The following is a 12,673-nucleotide window of genomic DNA, read 5'->3' as shown; positions in this document are numbered from 1 at the left end:
ATGGAGAAGCTCTGTGGAATCATTGGACTCTTTCCTCAATATAGCATTGCCTCCTGTAGATAGGATCTGCTTTTCGCCAGAGCCCCTCTGGGTGTCAATGAAAGGTCTGATAATGTCACTTCATCAGAAAACACACACACACATCTTCCTGTTGACAGAGAGTGGTAAGGAGTGGGGATCCGTTCCCATCACCTGGTGGGACTATCTGAGAGGCAAGCTCATCAGATCCTCTATCCCAAGATGCTTGACAGTGGCTTTTGCAGAACTTCCGCACAATGATAGCCAGGTGAATCTGTGACCTGCATCACACAAGGCACTGCAATGGTCATCTGTCCTCACAAAGAATGCTTGGGAACACTTCAAATTCCTTTGAAAAAGATATCTGCTACTTTGGTCACAAGAACACTTTCAATGCTGGGAAACACAGAGGCCGATTCATGGAATAATTAGCGCGGCGCAAGTGGGCAAAAACGTGCGAATCGCAGTGGAATAGCGAAAATCGCAGTGCAAGTGCGAAAATCGCACGAAAAGCAGCGCACGTCGATTCATGGAAGGCCGTGCGCGAGAAAACCAGCGGATGTGCGATAAAAAAGTGCGCGGCGCACGTTGGCGCACGTTGGCGCACAGGCCATCTAACAGCGTGCGCCAGGTCACAGCGAAAATCGCACAGGCCACAGCGAAATTCGCACATAGCGCGGCGCACGCAATAAAAGTAGGCGGAACACGGGCGTAACACTCGGAATGGGGAACAACTTGCCAAAACGTGGGCGTCACGGGGGAAGTACAGGGCACAAGTGCGCGGAACGCCCACACGCTCGCCTACAACACGTATTCATGGAATAGAATAGGGGAAAAAAGCGCACGCTCAAACCAGCGCACAGGCACAAACACGACCGCCACAAGAAAGGAGGCGGTAGCGTCTCTGCGGCTGTAAGAAATGTGCGCCAAAAGGTGCGCCAACAAATAGCACCTATATACTGCCATGATGAATGTCCCATACTGTGGCCCTCCAGGAAAAATGACGTGCAAAGGGGTACCCACAAACACGGACACCCGCTGACAAAAAATACGTGTGCATGTATACCGGGGTGCGCGGGAAGTGTCACACGCGATTTGCAGGGTACGTGCATCACAGGGGTTCGCGTGAAGTTATTCACGCGATCGGGCCTGGGAGAGCGGGCTACGTGTATTACAGGGGTTCGCGTGAAGTTCCTCACGCGATCGGGCCTGGGGGAGCGGGCTACGTGTATTACAGGGGTTCGCGTGAAGTTCCTCACGCGATCGGGCCTGGGGGAGTGGGCTACGTGTATTACAGGGGTTCGCGTGAAGTTCCTCACGCGATCGGGCCTGGGGGAGCGGGCTACGTGTATTACAGGGGTTCGCGTGAAGTTCCTCACGCGATCGGGCCTGGGGGAGCGGGCTACGTGTATTTCAGGGGTTCGCGTGAAGTTCCTCACGCGATCGGGCCTGGGGGAGCGTGCTACGTGTATTTCAGGGGTTCGCGTGAAGTTTCACACGCGAATAGCCTGGGCGCGTGAATTTGAGGGGTGCGCGGGAAGTTCCACACGCGATCGGGCCTGGGGGAGCGGGCTACGTGTATTACAGGGGTTCGCGTGAAGTTCCTCACGCGATCGGGCATGGGGGAGCGTGCTACGTGTATTTCAGGGGTTCGCGTGAAGTTTCACACGCGAATAGCCTGGGCGCGTGAATTTGAGGGGTGCGCGGGAAGTTCCTCACGCGATCGGGCCTGGGGGAGCGGGCTACGTGTATTACAGGGGTTCGCGGGAAGTTCCACACGCGAATAGCCTGGGCGCGTGTATTTCAAGGGTTCGCGGGAAGTTCCACACGCGAATAGCCTGGGCGCGTGTATTTCAGGGGTGCGCGGAAAGTTCCACACGCGAATAGCCTGGGCGCGTGTATTTCAGGGGTGCGCGGGAAGTTCCACACGCGAATAGCCTGGGCGCGTGTATTTCAGGGGTTCGCGGGAAGTTCCACACGCGAATAGCCTGGGCGCGTGAATTTGAGGGGTGCGCGGGAAGTTCCACACGCGAATAGCCTGGGCGCGTGTATTTCAGGGGTGCGCGGGAAGTTCCACACGCGAATAGCCTGGGCGCGTGTATTTCAGGGGTGCGCGGGAAGTTCCACACGCGAATAGCCTGGGCGCGTGTATTTCAGGGGTGCGCGGGGAGTTCCACACGCGAATAGCCTGGGCCCGTGTATTTCAGGGGTGCGCGGGAAGTTCCACACGCGAATAGCCTGGGCGTGTGTATTTCAGGGGTGCGCGGGAAGTTTTACACGCGAATAGCCTGGGCGCGTGTATTTCAGGGGTGCGCGGGAAGTTTTACACGCGAATAGCCTGGGCGCGTGTATTTCAGGGGTGCGCGGGAAGTTTTACACGTGATTATTCCCACATACCCCTGTAATACACGTACCCTGGCCAATCGCGTGTACAACTTCCCACGCACCCCTGTAATACACGTACCAAGCCAAATCGCGTGTGATAATTCCCACGCACCCCTGTAATACACGTACCTGGCCAAATCGCATGTGAGAATTCCCGCGCACCCCTGTAATACACGTACCCAGCCGAATCGCGTGTAGAACTTCCCGTGTACCCCTGTAATACACCTACCCAGCCAAATCGCGTGTGATAATTCCCGCGCACCCCTGGAATACACGTACCCAGCCAAATCGCGTGTGATAATTCCCGCGCACCCCTGGAATACACGTACCCAGCCAAATCGCGTGTGATAATTCCCGCGCACCCCTGTAATATACGTACCCAGCCAAATCGCGTGTGATAATTCCTGCGTACCCCTGTGATACACGTGCCCTGGCTAATCGCGTGTAAAACTTCACGCGTACCCCTGATATGCACGTTACCCGCTTTGCGTTCCTTGTTTGGCAGCCCTGCGGACTGGTCCAGGGTTAGCGCTGCCCTTTGCGATGATTTAGCGATTTTGATGGCTTTTCCTTGCGCGAGGGCGTTCTTGGGGGCGTTACTGGCGCTGCTGCAGGGTCGCTGCGATACTCTGCGCCACGGCTGGTTTGGGAGCCTGAAATCCATGAATACGCTGTGCGCGGAAATCGGTTTTAGCGCACGTGCCTGGCGCAGTCAATCGCACGCGGACACTCTGCGCCAGCCGCTTGCGACACTTTTCTGCGAAATTCTATGAATTACCCTGACAGTGTCACCATTTATTTCTTCAATGTAAAAAGTATTGTATTGTGTTCGTCATGCCACACATAACCTCCCATGTGTTTTTCCTTGGCTCCTGAACAACAGCTACCCATGGTGAATGGGTGACATTCATACAGGACCAAAGCTTGCTTAGCTTGCTGAGGGGCCTCCTAAGATAATGAAATGTGTCTGAAGAGATGAATTCCAATAGAAACCTTTAAAGATAATGATAATGAAAGCAGAAATATATAACAGTAGTCAAACAGTAAAAAAAATGCATCTTTTAGGCAATTGAGCAATGTGTTATACTTGTACCATCACCAACCATTCTACGCATTAATGTGAAATGCACATCAACTCTTCAACAATAAAATCAACATAACGTACGATAGCATCAAGCTCACACACACAATCACACCACCCTCTGCTGCAACACCCTACCTAAACACACAATCCAATCCCTCTCCATTTAAAACCTATACACCATCATTGGCTTCCCCAAAGTTACAACCTGTGGAAATTACATTTTACCACCCTTACATCTGTCCACCCTTTCTTCCTCTACCTCTTCTTATTTCTCCTCTACCACTCATGGCCCGTCTTAGGCCGTCTTTCCTCCTCCTTTCTCTTCCTTTCCCTTGTTCACCCCTGACGATGTTTCTAGACAAGTTACCACCATGTCCTTCACGAACGCCAACAACATCTCCATAGGCGACTTCAACCACCCAGGGAACAAGGCCACCAAACCAATGAAAGAAGCTCTGCTCAGCCTTCACGACACCCTCTGTCTCGCACAGCACATGAAAGACCCAACATATGAAAAAGGTAAAATCCTCGACCTAATCATTGCTGCACTGACTTCCCTCCACTACAGCTCTCCACTCCCACTTGACTGGCCTGACCACCTGGATGTGTCTTTCAACATCCTGCATACCACCACAGTCAAGCACTCCCAGAAGAAACACATCATACAAACCTTTAGGTCCTTCAAAACGTCCTGGTGGAAGCCCTCAAGGAAGACCTTGCCAACCTCCATCTCACATGGACCGAACACCCCCAACCGGACTGCGATTCTCTACTGAAAGACCTCAATGCCACCCTCACAGTATCTATCGATCGACACACACCACTGAAGCAATGCACCTGCAAACGAAAATCGGCAGCACCCCAATACACGCAAGAACTCAACTTCAGCAAAAGAGTCATCAGGAAACAAGAGAAAACCTGGTGCCAGTCCAGGACTACATCTGACCTGGCGTTCCACAAGGAAATCTGAGCAACCTGCTGACAACTAATCAACACAGCCAAGTCCTCCTATTATCAGAACACCATAGCAGAAGGCGAGAACAAAAGCAGAGCCTTCTTCAAAGCGGTCAAAAACTGTTCAACCCGCTACCCGTCCCTGCCATACCACACTCCATCGGAAGATCCACCACCATCAATGCCTTCTTCATCTACAAAATCAACAATATTTTCCAGCACATAGACACCAGCTATGCAAAACCACTTCTCGTCCCTCATCGCGATATCTCCACGTCCTGGATAACATTCTAGACACTCTCTACAGAGGACCTGGTTAAAACCCTGGCCACACTCAAAGCCACATTGTATACAGATGACATCCTCCCAGCATCCATCCTCAAGATCCTTCCAACAGTTCCATAACTCAAGGCACCTTCCCATTGACCCTAAAGACTGGAAACATCCTCCCTCTACTAATGAAACCCACTCTGGATGCCGACAAACTAGGTAACTATTGCCCCAACACACATCTTCCCTTCCTAGGTAAGATCATCAAGAAAGTCGTAGCTGCACAACTGCAGCAACACATCAACACCAACAATATCTTCCAAACCTACCAAACCAAATTCAAACCCAGATGCAAAACAGAGACGGCAGCCATACAGGTGGTCGACGATACCCTCAACATACTTGACGATGACCACACCTACCTCCTGGTTTTACTCAACCTCTCGGCTGCTTTCGACACAATAAACCACCAGGCTCTCACAGAAACCCTACATCGGTGCATGGGGATCAGCAACCTAGTCCTATGCTGGTTCAAGTCCTACCTCGCCAACAGTTTGCTCAGATGGACTCCTCTAGATTACCAATTCTGCCCGTTACCTGTGGAGTCCTGCAGGGTTCCATTCTCTCCCCAGTGATCTTCAATCTACACGTGGCACCACTGGGAGCCCTCCGAGCCACACACAACATCCACCAATACGCAGATGACACACCGCTATACCTCAAGATCAACTCCATCAAGGACTTCCACAGGCTAAAAGCCTGCCAAACGCTGATCCAGTCGTGGATGTTCAGTGCATACTTGAAGCTCATACCCTCCAAAACCAAATTCCTACTCCTCACCAACAACACTGAACACCCAGACATACAGACCTGGCTATCAACCATGAACCTTAAGTGCTTCACACTCAAGCTCACCTTCTGCACCAATTCCCTCGGGTTCCACATCAACAAACACCTCTGCTTAAAGACATGCATAGCTAAGAAAACTCAGCTTGGTATCCGCTCTCTCTCCTGTGAAAACTCAAGCCCCTTCCCCCTCTGAACAGCTTTAGATCCACCGTTTAAGCACTAGTCCGATCCCACCTGGATGGGGGCAATGCCCTCCTCGAAGGCCTACCGTCGTTGTCCCTTGTGCCCTTGAGAAGTGTCCTACACGTGGCTGCATGCCTCATCAAGGGTCTATGATATGATATGATATGATATGATAGGTTATTTATAACGTGCTTAATACCCAGAGGTATCTGAGCGCAGACCGGGGGAATTCAACCTGTGTTGCTCAGTGTCGTCTTTTTTACAAGGCGGGACAGTGTCCCTTAGCTATCCTCCTACAACAATACAGATACAACTACATCACCCCAGCCCTCATCAACGTCCACTGGCTCCCACTGCATGCATGAATCGCCTTCAAGTATTGCTGCATCATCAATAAGGCAGTCACTCTCAAGTCTCGCAGCTGCTGCGTCAACTAGATCAAGCCTACTCTTCTATACAAATTTCTGATTGTGTGCTGCCCACCCTCAAGAAAGTGAAGACCGTGGGAGTTACCATCGATCAACAGCTATCTAGGAGGGCTCACATCAGTGGTCTAGTGTCCAACTGCTCATACTAGATCACGCTACTGGCTCAACTGAGACCATATCTTGCAATATCCAGCTGCTAGAGCGATTATAGGCAGTCGCCTGGACTACTGTGCTAGTATTTTACTAGGCATAGGTAAGAGGGATATCAACTGCCTAGAAGTTGTTCAGAATAACGCAGTCAGGGTATTAGCCGGCCTGCGAAAAACTGAACATTTCTCAGCAACGAGGAGGTCACTACACTGGCTTCTAATGGCAAAGAGAGTTATGTTTCATATACTGTGCATTGCACACTCCTGTCTCCATGGCAAAGGTCCCATATATTTGACAGCTCATCTTAAATGGTTTCTGACAGATTCAGTCTTAGGTCGAACAACACCAGCCTACTTCAACCACCGAAGGCAAAGCTGTCTCTGGTGGAAAAAGGACGCTTCCCATTCTCAACCCCACACCTTTGGAATACCGTGCAGCCTGACCTGAGACTTTGCCCTTGTCTGATTAGCTTCAAGCGGTCTCTGAAAATGACTCTCTTTGAATAAACTCCTGAAATAATTCTATATGTCTCTATCTTTTCTTCTGTTGGTGTTCTCTCTGTGTTCCGTGACACTCAGTTTTTTTGTTGCTATGTCTGTCCCAACGCTCGCATGCCTCCGGGCTCCCGTCCAGCACTTTACAAATAAATTAAATAAATAAATAAATATCTTGCAGAGAAACTCAGCATCTCTGGCAGACAGCGCTCCACCATAGGCCAGGACATGTGCAGACTTGAAATCCGCTACTGCAATTAGGAAAGGACCAGAAAACAAGCCTTCTCTGCCGATGCCCCAAGACTATGGAACCTTCTCTCCATCAGCATCAAACGTGCCCGCATGCTCCTACAATCCAGAAAAGAACTCAAGACCCACATCTTCAAGGAGTATCTCCTCATCAACACCTAGGCCATCACGTCTCCCCCTGCACCACTTGACTTGCTAGATGCCATCCACCCCTCTCCTCCCCGCCAGCCTGTACAACTGTACCCCTCTTCTGTGTCCCTCTGTATCCTACCCTCCGCTGTATATCTGTTCTGTTGTTTCCTCTGTAAAGTGCTCTGTTATCCATCTGCACTGTTGTATACCTCTGTAAAGTGCTCCGTTGCTTCTCAAAGCTAGGTCTGCGCTCAATAAATACAATAATAATAATAATAATGAAAACAAAGGATGATGATTTCAGATGTTTTTACTAGATTTCTTAACTCAGGCATCTCTTGCAAGTTCACCATTGTGGACATTTGAGCTGTTTTCTACCCATGAAACCCAGGTTTGAAACATAGAGCAATAAGAGGGATTGACTCATTTCTAGCAAAGAGAACAGAAACATTCTGCATGCCTCCACACGAATGAAGCCTGGCTCCCCTATTTGACATCATCATCAAACAAAGATGTATGTGCTACAACTATGCAGACTGCAATGAAATCATAGAAAGAATCACAACAGTCTCAACAGAGAAACAATCAGAAGATCTGGACATGACCCTAACAGTGATACACTCATGCATGACCAAGAACAGGCCAAAACCTAACCAAAACAGAATTGTAGTCTGCACAACTAAGACTGTATATCCATCTACTATCCCTTGATCAGAAGAGACGGGAACCTTCCACAAGTAAAGCAAAAGAGGAAACAATTTAAGGATTATCATAGACATTTCACTCTCTTTTGAGCCACAAATTAAAGCACTGGTCAGAAGCTTCTTTTTCCACCTAAGATCTGTCTGGCTTATCCTATCTTATTAGTCTTTCCTAAACATAACCCAAGCGATCATTAAGGTTGGATCATTTATTTATGTATTGCATATGGTTAAAAATTAATTAAACCTTTAACAAAAAAAAATCAAGGAAAAGAAAAGGAAGATAAGAATGATACAGAAATATACAAAGTTTACAAAGTTAAAAAACAGACCAACAATCTTCATACCCAAATGCATAAATATAAAATAATTATAAAATTAGATAATACCAACATTCAATTAATAATAAGGCCCTTTGCCAATTGCCAACAAATCAAAACTGTCAAGGAGCTTCAATCTTTTAAAGAAACCCAATACGACCAATGCCACTGAGGTAGGATAACCGCCCGATAAGCGATGCCATGTCTCTTTAATTGTTTCCTTTCGTGCACCTCTAAATAAAAAGCGTGAAGATGTTGTGTCCGCTTCTAGACTATGCCAGGTGTAGACTTTCTATAAAACAAGCACTCCAATGTGTCTTCCATAAAAGAAGGGAAATTATCATAGTTAAAAGTATTGATTTTTCTTTTGGAGGTAGTATCACATAGCATTTCTTCAAAATTACCATTCATCTTGTCTATACTGTGTACATTCCATCTTATCCTGTTTTTACCTGAGTTGATCATCAACTTTGTGAGATAACTCCCTACATTAGGTTCAACCTTCAAATCAAAACAATCAATGATCTGATTATGATCTGAGTATCAACGACCCTAAAACAGGAGAATAGACTAAATAAATAATTTTCCACAAATACATAGTCCACAACTGCTGTTTGTGGATGATTATTTATTCAACCTATGCAAATCCCCAGGCATATTCCCATTGAGCATAATTAGTTCCAAAGTCTTTAGGCATGACATTCTACTATGCCACTCTAGAGCTTTACAATGAGAAGGAGAAAAAAGTTCAAGATGTTCAAAATCATTATCAGGCATTTCACCCATCCTACAAGCAGAATTAAAATCCCCAGCTACAATCACATGGCCATCGGCGGTAGTTTGCACCCAATCATGAACATATTTAGTTGAAGTTCCCAAAAAAGTATGTAGAGGAGAAATACCCTCATGCCAATAAAAGTTAATCACCAAAAGATGGTCAGAAAAAGATCCCAGAGATAAGGATAAGGTTGTAGCCAACACCTCTATCTGAATATTAACCTGCAAGCTTATTTGTAGCCCCACAAAAGATTTAACAGCTATCATAAGGCCTCTGCAGGGCCGCCCGTTATTAATTTTCTTAGCTGATTAAAAAAATATGTTAAACACATCCATCATGGGGCATTCTAAAAGCCATGTTTCCTGAGGGAAAATAAGCTCAACAGGATTTGTGAACAATTGACACTGGCCCTGGGTGTTTCAGGAAACAAGTTTCAGAGAATTCAAAATACTAAAGATTATTCTGCCCTGATGTCAGAGTGTGTGAAGTAGGAATTAAAGCACTCGACAACCAAGACCAGTCATTACGGTCCAACGGAGCAGACTGCTTTTGTGAAACTATAAAAACTTCTCTATCTCCCTTTCCCCGCGGTATTGACAGAGATGTGAATATCATTAAATTCTGACCCAGATATTACAGTGTTCATAATTGTTAGCAGGATTATAAGGAATAATGTCATACCCCAATTGCCTTAAGGGAACAGATTTGTGAACAATAAAGTTGTAAACAATTTTAGATATTATATTATCTAAAGTAACCCTATCAGTTCTGTTATTGTCAATAACAAGATTAATGTCCTGCAATGATATTGCCCTCAAATTAGGGACCTCTGAAAATAAGGCCAGGCATTACATCTGTTCAACAATTGAGGTCTTTCATCACAAAATAAGCTTTCCAAGAGTAACCTGTGTCCACACATATGCACCACTTGTGGGTGTGCAACGGAAGCCTGATTTAAATTCTTCTCAGCCATATAGGCTGGATTAAGTGGCCGCGTTGGTTGAGAAGGAAAACGATGTGTGGACACCGTTCCACAGATCTGTGATTAAATTTGTATTTGTATTTTGTTTATTTGTAAAGCGCACCAAGCGCTGAAGCATCTGAGCGTATTTCTTAAAGTTACACAGTTAGGTTGAAAATATACAATACTTACAGAATACAAGGATATTCATTGAACATTGAACATAATTATATTAAACATATTTACATGGTTGTAAGCTGGTTTCACATATAAGCATATAAAGGATTGGTGTGATGGTTCAGATCTCAGTGAGATGGGTAGTGTATTTCAAAGTTTAGCGGCAAGCACAGGGAAGCTGTTGCCCCAGCCTTCTGTAGCTTAAACCTCGGGATCTTGAAGCATTGTGCTTGTGCAGTTCTAGCGGGATGGTCAGAGCTGTTGCGTGAGAATAGATTGGACAGGTAACTCAGTGCAAGGTTCGCGAGGCACTTATGCATGAGTGACAATGATTTAAAGGCAATTCTTTGGTTGACCGATAGCCAATTTAGACTACGTCTGATTTCCAAGATATGTTGGGCTCTGGGGATATTCATCGCTGCCCTGATGGCATTGTTTTGTACTACTTGCATCTTGTTACTATTCCGTTGGCTAGTCTCTAGATATAGCGCATTGCAAAAGTCTAGTTTGGACAGGACTAATGCTCTGGCTATGGTGGTGCAATTGTTAGTGGTTAAGAAGGGTCTGCATGCAGTGATTAGTTTGCATGTATAGGCCGTTGAGGAGGTTATTGTGTTAGTTTGTCTGGATAGGGTTAGAGTGGAGTCTATGTAAATACCAACGGTTTTCACGGGTTCCTAGACATAAAATCGAAATCAATAAAATCGAAAGTCAAAATGTCGAAAAAATAATCTCGGAAAAAAAAAAAGTCGAATTTTTTTTTAATACGTTTTTTATTCGAAATGGGGGGGTTCCCCCCCAACCCCCCTTTTTTTCTATTTTTTTTTATTTTACCCCTTTTTTTTACTTACCAAACCCAAAAAAAATATATAAATAATAAAAAAACAAATTCGACTTTTTTTTTTCGACATTATTGATTCGACTTTTTTGTCATTCGACTTTATTTTTTCGATATTATGACTGGACACCGTTTTCACGTCCTTAGAGACCTTGATGGGGTTGCCATCTATGGTGAAGGAGTCGAACATGGGATCTAACTTATTGAGTCTTTGTTGTGATCCAAGGAGGAGTAGCTCTGTCTTTTCGTTGTTAAGACAGAGCCCATGTTGCTCCATCTAGGCTTGATTTACAAGGTAAATATCATTGAGTGTTTTGGAATCTACTTTGTGGTCATCGGTGATGAAGATGAGTATTTGGGTGTCATCTGCATAATTTGTGTAGGTGACACCCAAATGATCAAGGTCGTCGAAGAGGGGCTTTGTAAACACATTGCAGAGTGTTGGGGACACGCATGAGCCATGGGGGACTCCACACATGACTTGCAGGTTCGGCAGGGGATGATGGAGAGAAGACCCTCATTGATCTGTTTTCTAGAAAGGATTGGATCCAAGTAGTAGCTTTGCTTGAAAGTGTGCTGCAGAGATTAGATGGTTACATAAGACTTGGTGATTTACCAAGTCAAAAGCTGCCGACAAGTCAAGCAGTAAGAGGAGGGCAAGTTTGCCATTCTCTTTTAGTTCTTCTATTTGAGTTTTCAGGTCAATCAGGGCTGTCTCCATCCCTTGCCTTGGTCTGAAGCCTGATTGCCTGAGGCAGAGGAGGTTGTTTGTTTCTAAGTGCTCCTAGATCTGCAGGTAGGCTGTTCTATCCAAGAATTTCAATAAAAAGGGGACCGTAGTGATGGGTCTATAATTGGTGGGGATACTGTGGTCTAGTGATAGTTTCTTAAATAGAGGGAGAACACAGGCATTTTTTAGGTTATTGGGGACAATGCTTGTATTAAATGAGGCGTTGATTATGGAGGTGATGAATGGAGACAGTTCCTTTGTTGCCTTCTTGATGAAGGGGGCTGGACAGGTGTCTCCCTGGCATTTGGATGGTTTCATTTTATGGATTATGTTTTCTACATCTGCAGTAGAGAGTGGGGAGAAGTTGAATAGCTTGCAGGTATTCTCAGGTGAGGCTAGAGGGGTGATTTGTGGTGTGGCGAGGGAGAGGCACATTTTTCTGGATTCCATTTTTTCTTGGAGCATAGTGATTTTATCTAGAAGTGATTTTTGAATGTTGGAGTACCACGTAGTGTCTTTGATGCAGGTGTCGGGGGGAGCTGACAGAGATTCTAATGCTCTGAGTATATTGAAGAGTTCTTTGGTACTCGATTTGGCTTGGATAATCTGGTTGTTGTACGTGTCTTTTTGTAGCCTGTAGGATCGTCTCTTTGTAGTTGAGGGATGCTATCAGAAGTTGTCCTTATTGGTTGCTCTGGGAAGGCTCTTCCAGAGGGCTTCTGCATTTCATTTTTGCTTGCGTAAGGCTCTGAGGTGCGGCGTAAACCAGGAGTTAAGGTGCATGCAGGGTTTGACTTGCGTAGTTTTGGTGGGGCAACACTATTCATAGCCTTGAGTAGGGTTTGGTTGTAAATGTCCACTAGTGCAGTGGGGCCTGTGTGCAATTTGGTAGAGTTGTTGATGATGATTAGCATTAGTGGAAGCAGTTTCTGCATTGTTATGTCCCTATTGTTCCTTGTGCATATCGGAGGA

The sequence above is a fragment of the Ambystoma mexicanum genome, chromosome 5q, assembly GCF_040938575.1.
Source record: "Ambystoma mexicanum isolate Mex_15411 chromosome 5q, UKY_AmexF1_1, whole genome shotgun sequence".
NCBI lineage: Eukaryota > Metazoa > Chordata > Amphibia > Caudata > Ambystomatidae > Ambystoma > Ambystoma mexicanum.
This window is presented reverse-complemented; position numbering follows the sequence as displayed.